The following is an 11640-nucleotide window of genomic DNA, read 5'->3' on the forward strand; positions in this document are numbered from 1 at the left end:
ACAAATTAAACACATGCTTTTTAAAGCAATAGTTAACAATAAATAGATACTAATAACCAGGGAACGGATTTATATGGACTAAAAATATATGAAATATGTAAATATATATGTAGTTATTTTTACCAAAATATGGAATTAAATATGGATTTTTACCAAATATGGAATTAAATATGGACTTAAAATTATAAAAAAATGACTATGTACGTTAAATATTGGTACATTTTAATCAAACTAAACAAAAAATATAATGGACGTACCTTATCTTCCAATGTAGTTTCAACAAAACACAATTTTTATTGTCTGTTACCATAACAATAGGTTACAAACATTTCTTTCAAGTGCTGAAAAGTGAATCTTCTTCTATTGTCTCTGAGGATAGATTTATACTGACTAAAAGAGCGTTCGACGTCACAAGAAGTAACTGGTACATAATTCAATTTCACAATGTCTGCTGGGGATAAGTCCAAGTTAATCTTCACTGTTGATTCACCACTCATCACAGCAACAACCTTTTGTAGTTCTTCATATCCAGGGTTTTTGAAAGTACAGTGTCCACCTTAGCTCTTACTGCATCTGCAACTTTACCTCTACCACGATTCAGTTGTTCCACAGTACTATTTATAATTTCAAAACTTTCAGATAGTGAAAGGTGCCTATTTTGGAGACTTTGAGCGTTTTTATGATGCATGAAAATGTATGCTGAATGTGAGCTAAGTCATTCTTCACACTTATGTCACAGGTAACTGTTTTCGCAGTATCAATTGAGACTGCATCTTCAGAGTCCCAATGCAAGGAGAACATTGTTAATAGAGTCTATATGTTCGGCATAATATTCAACTGCTTCTAGCCATGTACCCCATCTAGTTAAAATTGGCTTTGGTGGCAATGGAATTTCAGGGTACATTTCTTTCAACACGTTAACTCTACTGGGAGCTTTGAGAAATACTTTTTTCACTGATGAAATCAACAAATCTACTTTAGGGAAATTGTCTCTGACCACTTCTGCCACACGATGAAATGCATGCGCCACACAAGTAAAATGAGTCAATTTAGGATATACAACAGATAATGCTTGTCCAGCTTTGACCATATAAGGGGCAGCATCGCTAATAAAGAATAACACATTATCGTACATAATACCCTTTGGCCACAGGATACCCATAGCTTCGTTGAACAGTTTAACTATAGTTTTGTTATTGCACTTTTCTAGAACATCACAATGTAAAATAATTCGTTCAGAATATTGTTCACTTAACAAACCGATAACTACATTACCAACAAGTCTACCTTCTTTGTCGGGAGTCTCATCAATGGAAACCCAAATTGAACTATCTTTAATTTCATCTCTTATCTTCTGTATTGTCTCATCGTAGATGGATGGAGCATACGTCTTCCTAAGTGTTGACTCATCCGGGATTGTATGTTGAGTATATTTTTCAAGGAATTCCCTGAAGACCTTATTCTTTAGTTTGTAGAGAGGAATATCAGCAGAGATGAGAGAACGGCACAGGTCGATGTTAAACTCAGATCTTACATTCGATGTTGTTGGTTGTGTTAAAAACAATTGTCTCTGCTTGGAATTTAGTTGTTTGTTGGCCTGATGTTTACTAGTTGTAATGTGTTGTTGCACCAGGAACTTTTGTGTAGATGATACTGCACACTGACACAAATTACAAAATAATATTTTATTGTCAGTTGATAAACCATCTTCTTTAAATTCTGAAATGTAACTTGTTAGTTTTGATTTTAAATTGACTGAATGACGTACTTTTGGCATATTTACCGTCTTTATAGTATGATTTACAAAACTGAACCTATGTGTACTCGGACTGGCATTTAACTGTTGAGCTGCACAACTGAAGTCTGTTAAAAATTTTAAATTAAATTAATACAGTTTTGTAACTTACTTTCCCATTGTTGATAGGACTGCTAATTTTCAAATAACTCTGATGTTAAAGGGATTACTGAACATGTGTTTAAATCTCTATTGTTGAAATGTATTTTTAAAAGTTAATGGAATTTTGTTTTGTTTTATTGTTAAACCTAATATAATATGGACTGTTTTATATGAAATATGGAAAATATATGGAAATTAACGAAAATATGTACTAAACTCTAAAATATGGAAAAATATGGAAAATAAAAGTAGGATTTTTCAACCCTACACATTGTGAAACATAAAGATAATGCAAAATATAAATTATATTAGCTTTATAAGTAAATATGTATTTACATATAAATCCTTTACCTGCTAATAACAATACGTTGACTGCAGTTACAGATTAAACACATTATTTCTCTATAGGCTATCTTCGAACTAAATTTTCCTGTGATAAAATTAAATAATCTTCTGTCCACATATTCATTCTTTAACAAAGAACGATTAGAAAATGAACTGACTTTTCAACAGCACGTGACACTGAAACTTGCAACTTGCATTTTTTTTTTTTAGTTCTACGGAGCGGGAATCAGTGACAGGTTAGGTTATGTTATTTCAGGCTTTTCGTATACCTTGCATATCGTCGTTGTTCCTGTAATAATTCCTGTGTTACATATTTATCGGTTTTCAGATTTTTGCTCTATTAAATAACTTAAATAGTGATACAGTAAATAATAAAATCTCCTATATGTAATTACATTTCTTCTTCTTTCGAAAATGTAAGAATTCAAAATCTCCTATGCACGGCTGCCATTGAATGAATAATAGTTATTTATGGTACTTGTGAGGTAAGTGCAACTTTATTGCGCGAGTGGTAAGATTTAAGCACGAGGCGTCATACGTAATTTTATCCATGATCATAACGAAAAATTATGTTTTATAAAATAAAATATGTTGAATATAAGTCCTCATATAATCACGTATCATGGCATGGATTTTAGAATCGATACGTGTACTAGATAGGTTATGATTTAGGAGGCCATGATTAGTGAATGATATCTAAGGAATTGGATAAATAACAAATTATAATTAATTATATAATTTTAAAATATATTTTTTCATTTTAAACGTGTATTTTTGTCTTTTTGAAGTTTCAGGGATTATTTAGAAGTGTTCACGGGACTAATATGATTAAAATAATTTCACATTTTACTTCTGTGAACTTAAGAGGAATATTAAAACGTAATTAATCATCGTGTCTGTTAGGTCAGTTGACTAACGCGTGTTGTTATAAAATCCTATATCCCCTATATCCTATAAACGCAACTTCGTAGGTTCAAGTCTCCTCGCCTCCCAAAAGGTAAATTATTACTAATTAAAAAAATACGTGTTAGATATGAAAGCAATGCACAAATTACGACGTAGTAGATAGAGAAAAGAGAAGGAGATTGAGTTTATGTAGGCCTATATTTAAGAAATGGTAATAAAGAAGTAGATGTAGTGACATCTAGTAACTAATATATTAACTTCTTGAGTAATAGTTGAATGGAAAAGTATACGTGTGTGCCCGGGTACTAGGAAAATACTAATGAACTGTGAGATAAAGTTCAAACTGTGAGGTAAAGTCTTTATCTCACTAGTGGAATAAAGTAATCTATACTAATAATAAATCTAGCCAAAATTTTTCTGGTAATTTTCGATTTTCCAAAAATAGGCCTAATTGGTGTTAACATGTATAATTAACCATCCTGAAACCGAAAATTGCTTTTTTGAAATTTTTGTTTGTATGTATGTCTGTCTGTCTGGATGTTTGTTACCTTTTCACGCGATAATGGCTGAACCAATTTATATTAAAATTGGAATATAAATTAAGTTCGTTGTAACTTAGATTTTAGGCTATATGGCATTCAAAATACTTTATTTAAAAGGGGGGTTATAAGGGGGCCTGAATTAAATAAATCGAAATATCTCGCTTATTATTGATTTTCATGAAAAATATTACATAACAACAGTTCCTTTAAAAATAATTTCCGATAAGTTTTATTCTATATAAAATTTTGACAGGACTGATATTTAATGAGATAAATGAGTTTTAAAATTACAATATCAACGCCATCTAAGGCGCTGTACTGAAATAAAAACAAATGACTTTGTCTATAAGGGCCTTGGACAACAATCGAAAGCTATTAAACATAGCCTAAGAGAATGTTTCTGTGTTTGTATGAAGTAATATCGGAAGCTAATTAATTGTTTAATTATTATTTTATCATTGGAAAGTGTAGTTTCTCTAAATGGACATAATTCTACAATGTTATTACAGTAACTTCTGAAACATATAGCAAGTAATATAAAGCATACACATTAAAACTAAATCATATATCAATCTTCATTAAACTATGGTTGCATGTAATAACAATTAAGAAACATGTTAAAGGAATTGTCATTGCACCAAATGATTGCTCTCTGGACCAAAATGACCGCATTTTAATTATTTAAATACAATTTAAATTAAGTAACATATTAAACGATTTATCCTTCTATCAAACACGAATGTTCCCTGGATCAAACGTCCTATTTTAATTACGTAATTACTTTATATGTATTTCTAACAGGTGCAGCGGAGCGCACGGGTACGGCTAGTGTTGAATAAAAGCCTACTTTACAAACGCAAAAGTATTTAGTAAAGGCATGATTTTCGTTATGGTCATGGATAAATGTGTTTTTTCTTCCTACTGAGAAATTTTATATTTTGCACATAGGGATTGTTGCAGGAACAACGACCATATACGAATCTGTCGCAGGTTAGATTAAATTAGTTTAGGTTTTTGGTATGTCTTGCATATAGGAATCTTTGACAGACTAGGTTAGTTTAGGCTTTTGCTATGCCTTGCATATACTAAGTGAAGTGAAATGTGTGTTTCGCGTTCATTTTGAAGTATTCTATCTCTTCATTTCACGTGTTAAATAATCACTTTTAGGTTACCTAAACCGATTAATTTTTTTCATTCTTTACCTATTTTCTAATGTTCTCAAGTCAACGTATGTCCTATATGAATTTTTCACATTCCAAAATATCTTTCTTCTGAAAATTAGACCATCTTCACCACTTTTTTCTTAAAAAAAAGTAATCAGTGTCGCGCGCTATTCAAACCAACTGTAAAGAGGTAACACGGCTTATGAACTTGTCTTGACATTACCCGGTACTACCGCTTCCTCCGAAAGGAGCATGAGCAAGCTCAAAAGGGTAAGAAATTAATTATTTTGGCAATTCAATGAAGAATGAAAGATTAAGTTCTCTCAGCACAATCGCACAAGACTTGTGCCACGACTCGATAAATGCCTCAATAATGGTGGAGATTATGTTGAGAAGTAATTGAAGTGTGGGGAATACAATGCAACAAAAATGGTTTGTGAATATCTTCACGTTTACTTAATACACCCTTTTGGAACTTACTTTAAGAACACGCTTCGTATATACGAGGCGCATCCAGAAAGTAAGTTTCCCGATTTTTTCCCCTTGAAAGTAAACGTAATTAGCCGTGTCAATTGCGCATGTGGAACAGATCTATGACGTATCAATCATTATGCCAGCCGGACAGGTCCCGCCTGGTGCCAGTAGCGTGGCAGCAGTGGTCCAAAATGGAAGCTCTTATTCCTTCTCCCGCCGCCTGCGAGGTTCGGTCGGTGATAAAGTTCTTTAAGTTCTCTCAGCACAATCGCTACTGAACAGAAACTGGTTAAGGAACTTGCTATTGATCAGAGTTTCAGGGAACGAGTAATTTATACTTTTGTAACCAAGCAGAGTCGACTCCTGGACCTGCATTATAAAAATGTAAGATAAGAAGATTTTTTCATCTACCCAGTATTTACACCTAGCTTCACCACTGCTTTTTATTTGTTTAGTCGCTTTAACTCCTACGTCATAACGTGAAGTTGACTGTTGGGAATGGGCTAGTTAGGAGTAACAAATTCTACAATATCCATTAACAAAGCGATATCTTTAGCACGACTTGTGGCTTGTGGGACATCTCAAACCCCGACCTCCACTTCTCTGAGCACGATTCTTCATATAAGTACTCGGTCAGTCATGGCCTATTGTTACAAATAAAAATAATTAAAAAGGGATATCTCAGTCATAACAACCTCATAAAATAAAAGAACTCCGAAGTACTGTAATTAAATAATCATAATACGATGATTTGGTCGAGGGAGCGTCCGTTTTCTGTACAAGGAGATTTCGTTTAATATGTTTCTTAATTGCACTTGCATTTAAATAATTAAAATACTATCATTTTTGTCCAGGTAGTAAAAATTTTGGTGCAAAGATAATTGCTTTGATTGCAATTCTATACAAATAATTAAAATACTATCACTTGGTGCAGGGAGCATCCGTTCTCTGTACAAGGAGATTTCGTTTAATATGTTTCTTAATTGCTCTTGCATTTAAATAATTAAAGTACTATCATTTTTGTCCAGGTAGTATAAATTTTGGTGCAAAGATAATTGCTTTGATTGCAATTATATACAAATAATTAAAATACTATCACTTGGTGCAGGGAGCATTCGTTTTTGGAGCAAGGATAATTCGTTTAACATGTTTCTAAATTAATATTGAATGGGTTCTTTAATAAAAAAATCACTATAAACCAATGCGAATATAGTGTGTATTGTGTACGAAGATGATTTTTTGTGTTAGCACATTATGCATCATTGTTTACGCAAATAAAAAATTAAAATTAATGTGACACATACCTAAATTTTATTTAAAAAAAATACACTAAACAAATATGTAAATAATAAAAAATGTGTACTTCAATAACAGAATAATTGAAGCGTTGGGCCGAATAACGGTCTATGTTACAATTTTTAAATTTCGAATTTTTGTGGAATAATGCTCCGTATAGTCTTACACAACTGTTACAAAAATTGTTTTTCAATATCCGTATCAGAAGCGCTTCTACACGAGTTACAACAATGAATTACGTGATTCAATTAAAATTACGTTCCCAAAGAGGTTAATAAAGCAAGATTATTTTATCGTCATAATTTTCATTTAAAGGATTATCTTTGAAGCGGGTGAGCTACAGAGTTTTTGTCAAGATCGGTCACTTTCTTCATTTTTTGAATATGGTTTAAAAAAATCTATAGTCCCTTGAGGAAAACTATAGTGAATATTTCATTGCGATGTCTGTATTCTAAATTAGAAATTCATCTTATCCCATATATATATATATATATATATATATATATATATATATATATATATATATATATATATATATATAGTAAGTGATTTTAACTTAGGCTACTGCAAATAATATATCACCTGAATGACAATACATGGAGTAATGAAACATCTTACACACATTCACAAGATGTCTGTGTATGAAATGCCGCATTCAAATACAGATATGGTTACTATTAATAAAGTTGTGATTTTTTATATCGGGCAGATAGGTGGAAAAGCGAAAAAAAGGTCAAATGTTCAAAGTCATTTATTTTTTTTTCCTTACTAACGAAGCATATCGACCAGGAAGAAATCAATGTACCATATTTAATTGTAGGACGTTTTAGCTTCATTTCAAACCTTTATGAAATTGATTATCTTTAAGTGAGGCCCAGATATTTGTTTACTGAAATATAAATTATTTTTAAATAAAAACATAATTTATTTCTGGGCATATTCTCCAACATAAAAATTAAAAAAAAAGTAGGAATATGAAATAGTTAGCTGATGTAAAATGTTCAAGAGGATATACTGAAAAGGAGGATCCAGTGAAGAACTGTTTTCAGAACATGGGTGGGATGATAGTAGTATGTGAAGAATAAAGTGCATAAGATTTGCTGATGATAAGGCGTTGTTACCAGAAGAGGAGATGATACTAAAGAATATGCAACTGGAGTTAATGACAGCTGTGAGCAGTATGGGATGAAGATAAATGCAAACAAGACGAAGACCATGGTGATAGGAACGAAAATGAAGGTAAACTTGAGAATTCTAAGTCAGGAAGCAGAGCAAGTGGACAGCTTCAGATACTTGTGGTGTACCATAAGCTGTAACATGAGCTACTGCCAGGAAGTCAGAAGGAAGATAGCAATGGCAAAGGAAGCTTTTAATAGAAAAAGGAGCTCTTCTGTGGGCCTGTGGAAAAATAAATAAGGAAAAGATTAGTGAAGTGCTTTGTGTGGAGTATGGCATTGTATGTGGGCAGAAACATGAAAATTACGATGAATATAAACATTTGAAATGTGGATATAGAGAAGAATGGAGCTTGTGAGATCGACATACAGATTAAGAAACGAAGCTGTTTGGGAAAGAGCGGGTGAAGAAAGAATGATGCTGAAACTTACCAGGAAGAAAAAAAGAAATTGGCTGAGTTACTGGCTGATAAGAAACTGTGTGCTGAAGGATGCACTGTAAGAAATATTAAACGGGAGAAGAGACCGGGACAGAAGAAATCAGATGATACACTACATTAAAAGATATGGGTCATTCTCTGAGTTCGCAGCAATAGAGAGGATCAGAAATGGAAAATTATAATTTCCCTAGAGTGCTTGAAACACTTCCGTTTAAGTGAATTGCTTTATTGCACACACTTTTTATACTTATCAAAGTATTTAATTGAAATGTTAATATGGTTTGTGTTATACAGTCATTTTGGTTCTATTTATGGTAACACAAAGGGTAATAACTCTGGGGACATTTTGAATATGCTTCGATATTTTATAATTTAAAAAATTCCTGTATCAAGTTGAAGTTATGTCATATAAACAAAGGAACAAGTCGTACATTCACTAAAAATAATTGAAATTTCATTATTATTATTATTATTATTATTATTATTATCATTATTGTCAAAATATTAGGTAACTCAAAGGACATAGCTACAATTAACCTAACCTATTTTATATATGTAACACTTGAAGCACATTTACATACTGTAAAGCAATTCTCCTGATGTATGGAAGGAATATGCTCCGATAACAGCACACTCTACAGTAGAGTCCAGAAACAAATTGCAAATATATAAATATTACCACAGACGTATTAAGTAACACCAAGGACACAAACATTCTATGACGCAATTGAGTCTCACTACAAATCACCATTAAAATCCGTAAAAAAAAAAAAAAAAATTACAATTAAATCCAACTCCATAACAAAATTTCAACTAATAATCCAATAATAAATATAAATGTAATCCATTTCTACCAAAACATAAACTGCATCTTGACCTGAAATAATTTATCAAAATTAAATTAAGAAAATGTTTAAACTCTAAAAAGATTTTCTTTACAACGGCGGTATACATACAATAAATCTTGGCAAGGTTCAACGTGAACTCTCGATTAAGGAAAAGATTTCTCTAAAAAGATTAAAATACCGCCAAATTCTTTAAGTTTCAAGATCTTAACTAATGCTAATGCCATCGACCTGGATCGGGATCGAACCCGCAACCTAGGGCACAGAATGCCATGCATGCGTTTATATTGTACTACTAAATAAAGTAATAATCCTGGACTAGTAATCCAGAATAAAGGAGAAAGCTCTAACATTTCTGGAAAAGTTACCAAAATTATAAATGTCGAATTCTACCAAATACGATAAGAGTAGACTGAAACCAAGGTCGTTATAAAAAAGAAACGTTGAATAAGCTAAAGAAAGCGGCACAGATGATGTTATGGCTCAGCATTAGGTAAAAATGAAACATTATAGTCTTAGGTTCTATAAAAAAAAAAAAAAATTAAAGTAGCTAAAGACAGAATCCTGGAAGAATTGACATTTCGATACAATACTTACAAAAATTGACACTAAATTCGCTTCTAACATTGCTATTGTAATACAGAAATAGAGACAGTTGTCTTATAGGCAGCCTGAAGTCAGATAGTGTGACCAAAGTCAAGAGTCTTGAATGAACAGAGCTTAACAATTATTAGAACCATTACATTTTTAATTATGTTTTGATCATTGGCATTGATGATAACAAATTCTGCGACGACAGATCAAGAATCATAATAAGTTTTTTAATACATACTGTCTTGTCTTCTTTAAAGCGTCTCCTCCTTCAACCACTGTTCTTCTGTCTACCAAATGACCATCTTACCAGTCTCGGAACGCCTTACCGCTCCATCTCCATGTTGCATATGTACCCACAATAGCCGTAAATCAATGAAAAATAACATTTCTTCATGCGTCGGTGAGAAAATAATTCTCTCATTCATCGTGTTAATTTTCAGTTTTGTTGTATCCATGGAAACGCAACCTACAAAGCAATCAAAATCATAGCAACCCCAACAATGTGATTATAAACAATGATATTCTGAATATTATATTTTATTTCACAAACGTGATCTTATTCATAAAGCTTATCATCACTAGGGTGACCAGATTCACATCGATAAAAAAGAGGACACAAAGCTTCAAAAAGGAGGACATTGCTCGAAAAAAAGACAGAAAATACGTCTACTTAGATTTAAACGTAGAGCTATATTATACTACAAATAACGTCAATATCTATTTACGGTACAGATTTAGGCTTATATCATACTTAAAAGTATGTTAATATCTATTTTATTGAAAAATAATTATGAAAACAATTAATAATAATAATTTTACAGTTAGCTACGTATGAAAGTCAGGGGAACTATATTAAAGAGGACAGAAAATATCTATTTAGATTTACATTTGCATCTCGATCTCTTGATTTACTATCTACCTGTGAGCAACTACAATAACAAGAGAGAGCAAAGAGCGTTATTATGATCGTTAGCAAAGAGTACATTCCGTCGATGCTGCTGCCACCTACAGGCAAGTTACTTGAAAAGGCGTCAAATCAGATAATTTCAAAATATCAGACATACAAGTTACGAATAGGAGGACATTTCTTGATTTTTAATCAAGTCCGCCCGGACCTCGGACAAAGGCATAAAAACGAGGGCATGTCCGGATGAAAGAGGTCGTCTGGTCACCCTAATCATCACTGTTATAATACAATACGAAATGTCTCCTCCTCTTTACAAGAAACAAAGTGTTATAAAACATCTGGGTCAAATCATAGTTCTTCTTACGGTACAAAACTGAATAATATTTTATTACAAAGATCCCCTTGTATTTCTAAACTACATTACATAGGTTTAAAAAAGAAATAAAATACTTTTTATAGAACAATTTTGTATTTTACTTCTATTCTTTAATTAATAATTATGGTTGGTGAATAATTTCGAGGGAAAAATTGTTCCGGGGCCGGGTATCGAACCCGGGACCTTTGGTTTAACGTACCAACGCTCTACCAACTGAGCTACCCGGGAACTCTGCCCGACACCGATCCAATTCTTCCCTCTATATCCACATACCTCAAAGTGGGCTGACAACCGTCAAGCAACCAACTTCGTGTGCACACTAACTCCGTGTGACTTACATTGTGGTTTTCTGTTAACGAACAGTGACGTGTATTATGCAAATCAAGATTTCAGGTATAACTCCCTGTAAAGTTGATTTGAATAATTTCGAGGGAAAAACTGTTCCGGGGCCGGGTATCGAAATTATTCAAATCAACTTTACAGGGAGTTATACCTGAAATCTTGATTTGCATTATGGTTGTTGTTTGTTTTACTGCATTTTGTTTATTATTTATACTATTTACTGATTGTTGTTGGCCGAAAACTGGTTTGGACTTCATAAGTATAACACCAATAAGGCATCACTCATGAGGCAACTGGGCCAGGAGATAATGGGGTAGGGTGGCCCGTTCAGGTAATAA

The 11640-nt window shown here is 32.6% G+C and overlaps 1 non-coding gene across 1 annotated transcript; it reads right to left on the minus strand.

The window, feature by feature from the left end:
- Positions 1 to 11115: 11115 nt before the first annotated feature.
- On the minus strand, positions 11116 to 11188 carry TRNAN-GUU (transfer RNA asparagine (anticodon GUU)). The gene has a single exon. It is a non-coding gene; the product is annotated as a tRNA-Asn (tRNA).
- Between the last annotated feature and the right edge of the window lie 452 nt (positions 11189 to 11640).

This window comes from Periplaneta americana, chromosome 4 (genome assembly GCF_040183065.1).
Source record: "Periplaneta americana isolate PAMFEO1 chromosome 4, P.americana_PAMFEO1_priV1, whole genome shotgun sequence".
Classification (NCBI taxonomy): domain Eukaryota; kingdom Metazoa; phylum Arthropoda; class Insecta; order Blattodea; family Blattidae; genus Periplaneta; species Periplaneta americana.